Source organism: Ziziphus jujuba, chromosome 7 (genome assembly GCF_031755915.1).
Source record: "Ziziphus jujuba cultivar Dongzao chromosome 7, ASM3175591v1".
In the NCBI taxonomy this organism is placed as follows: Eukaryota; Viridiplantae; Streptophyta; class Magnoliopsida; order Rosales; family Rhamnaceae; genus Ziziphus; species Ziziphus jujuba.
In genome coordinates this window covers 12,384,720-12,388,191 of record NC_083385.1, presented here as the reverse complement: position 1 = coordinate 12,388,191, position 3,472 = coordinate 12,384,720, and the positions used below count along the sequence as shown (strand labels likewise).

The 3,472-nt window shown below is 44.4% G+C and overlaps 1 pseudogene; it reads left to right on the top strand.

Annotated features, from left to right (window-relative positions):
• The first annotated feature begins 359 nt into the window (after window positions 1–359).
• Window positions 360–1,554, top strand: LOC125419736 (cytochrome c biogenesis CcmF C-terminal-like mitochondrial protein; annotated as a pseudogene).
• Window positions 1,555–3,472: the final 1,918 nt, after the last annotated feature.

Here is a 3,472-nt window from a genome sequence, read left to right as displayed (position 1 = left end):
AACTCATGTTGGCGAGTCAAGTAAGAGGACAACCCATTCACCTCAAAAGAAAAATATCGCCTCTCAATAAAGTAAGCCAAACAATTGACGTCAAAGAAAAAGACCACCCATCCAGCAAAGAGCAAGGTCTTTCAGCCAAGTACTTCAAAAGAAAAGTGGAAGGCCAAAAAGGGAAGAGGAAGACGGTCATACAAAGGCCAAATAAAGCTCTCTTGGAGCAGCATCTGAATGGACCTACAGTCACTTCAGTACATACGAAGCCATGAACTAGAATTTTTAAGTATTCAATGTGGGCATATATAAAAAAAAAGGGAAAAAAAGAGATGTATGGTTGAAGGGAGGAGAGAAAGAACGCATGCATGGAGATTCTGTCTATCGGAGGTTCGAGAATCTATGAAAGGGCTTCAAGGTTAAGGAAGAATTCACAAGAGTCCATTAATGAGAGAAGTGGTGATCTCACAATGAGCGAGTGATCACTCACCAATGAACGCTAACTGAACGCGGCCAGGAATGAGTACCTATCCCATATGGGAATCAAACCCGTGACTTTGACATGAAAAGACGATGTCCTGACCACTAGATGAAAGGGACCAAAAAGCCATTCTTCATATACCTCAACTTCGAGAATAGAAGTGGCTCGTTTCATTTCTATACGCAATTCAAGATTTTATTTGTGTTCATGTTGTCGATTTCTGATGTGAATTCGGCGGGTCATCCCTCCTCGCCTTTCTCCGATCATAAAGCCCCTTGATCCCTTCCTTTGTCTTTCATCCCCCCTGAACAGAATAAGTAAGGCCCCATTCTTTCTAATTCAAAAAAGAAATAGGGGTGAAGTGCCCAAGTGGCGAAGGCCTATGCTAAAGTAAGAAAGAAAGTACGTTAAGGTTACGAAGTAGGGTCAGCTGGTTAAGGAAAGTTCAGGTTATGAAATCACTTTAGTCGTTAATTAATTAAATTAAGTATTAGTGAGGCGTCGGTATGGTGTTGCGTCAACTGTAGCTATAAACTAGGCTAAGGGAGGGGCAAAGGGAACTACTCATATTTAGAATCTTTCTGCAGTGTGCTCCGTTTACTATTATTTAGAATCTCTTTACCACACGATAGGTCAGCGAAGTGTGAGTGGGCGCAGATAAGGAAATGCCAAACACTTCAGCCTAATGGGAATGAGCAATGAAGAAATGACAAGATGAAGTGCTACGGGCACCCCCATTTAGAAGGAAAGGTCAAAGGTTTTGGGCCTGTAGCTTTCCACTTCCCCCCTTCGTCGGGTGGTGCTTGTGTGTGGGGTGTGCCACGAGAGATCAGGCCTCAAGCTCTAGCCTTACTAACAAGCCAACAGCTGATGGTTGTTGGTCATGGTTACTACCAAAAAGCTCCAATGAAGATGACTATTTCACATGGAGGAGTGTGCACTTGTATGTTGGTGTTCTTCTGTCGTGCAACCCGGTGGCTTATGTCCGACCTGTTGCCCATGCCTTCTATTTGTTCAGGGTGGGCGGCGTGAACTTTAATTCAATGCATGTATTCAATCCCGCCGTTAAGATGCTCAGTTGACTCCTTAATCTTGATAGGAAGATGGCTTATCCAATAATTCATGCATAAGGCTAAGGAACTTTGGATAACTAATGCGAATGGGTGTAAGCCTCACTGCTCGAAAACACTCGGTGCTGACCACACTGAAAGACCTGAAAGCACAAGTAACACTAGTTGGCGAAGTGGTGTTAAGCATCCCTAATGGTTCGAAAAGAGAGGTTGTGATGATATCATCTATGTCCGTACAGCTCCTCGTGGATTAAATTTCGCATCCAACAAAGTCTTTGACCAAGGAATGGGAGAATTTCCATTATCGTACGCAGGCTAGCTGGACCATGAGCGCGGTGGGAATGGGCTTCCCAAAAAGCCAACCCCGAGCCAGGATCAGCATAGAATGAAGGGGCCAGTCCTCATGTTGTCTTGGCAAAGCCAACTTCTTGGGTTTCGGGTGGCGAAAAGCGGACATGGGGACTTGGGTCGGGGCATAGCATAACTAAGAAAGCCATTCCATTTAGGGCAAGACAGAATGGGTGGGCACGAGCAGTCTGGTGTCCGAGCCAATTGGTCAAACGATGACTACTTCATTTATTAGATTTGTATTTTCTGTCTCTCCCAAAATGAAATGGGATGGAATAGAAAGAACGCGGAGCGCTAATGCTATAGGATCGGTTTTGTTTTTAGGGGAGTGTGCGGGTATAAGATTACTTCTTCACAAGCTTATCCCCGCCCCGACCGGCTGCTGTTGGGTCTCCCCATCTCTCCTCTCCGAAACTCCCCCCGATCTTCATCCCGAGTTGTATGAGGCAAAAACTCATCCCACGTACGGTTTGGAGGCCGAGCCCTACCCCAGCAGTAATGGTACGGCTTAGGTCGACTAACACAAAGAAGATACAGTTCACTCAATGATTGCCTTTGGGTTCCAAACTCCATATGGGGAAGGAGCGTTGTTATTTGCAGGGTCTCAATCATTTACGTGGACCCACTTCTCATTCTATTTGTGGGAATTTGATGATTTATAAGTCGTTCCTAATGAACGATCAGCTCATGTTTGAGCATGATGAATCACTTCATGCCGACCTTTTGCCGATAAACTTTTTGGCCTGATATAAGAATGGAAAACTGGAGCATTTTCTACATCGATGGATGAAGAATCACAAACATAATAATTTCTGGTTGACCATGATACTTTCGAGAAACGATGAGCACGACTGAAGTGGCTATACATACAAATCCATTTACAGATCTATACGTTTCGATTGGAATTAAGTTCCAGAACAGGCGGCTGGTATACCACCATAATGAAACTGCCTTTTATTTTTTTTAATTGGATAGGATTTATGTTGGCTTCGTCGGGAGGCTTGCGAAATTTGTTATGTCAGCTCCAAAAGGATAAGTTGCATTGGAATGGAGAAAGTTCCATGGAGTTCATAATTGCATAAAAGGAGGAGAAGTGTGGCAACAGCTCGTCGAGGCACTTCTTCGACGGTCCCCGTCTGCCCGGCCCATGAATTTTTCAGAGCGGTCCGGCTAGAGGGTGAGATAGAATGGACGGGCACTACTAACTAAGCCAAGCCTAGTTCTCACTGATAGGCACTGGTAGCTTGCTTCCAAGCCATGCCTTATATAGTGGTTGTGGCCATGGCCCGAAGGAGCCTTAAGCACTTATACAATGCTTAAGGGCTCTAGACAACGAGTAGGATTGAGCCTTGACATTTTATTATATTAGTAAAGCGTGCCATATATATTGAGGGAAGGGAAAAAAAGGTATCTTTTCCTTTCTTGATGGTAGAGGTCGATCCCATATCACCTTCGATGCCTGCTTATGGTCCTTCTCTTTAGGTTTTCCTCGGCCTTTAGAGTTAGTTGATATGCCACTTTCCACATCCGATGCATTGAGATCTCATCTTGGATTTCTAAAATCAAGCTCCATCAAGCAAGT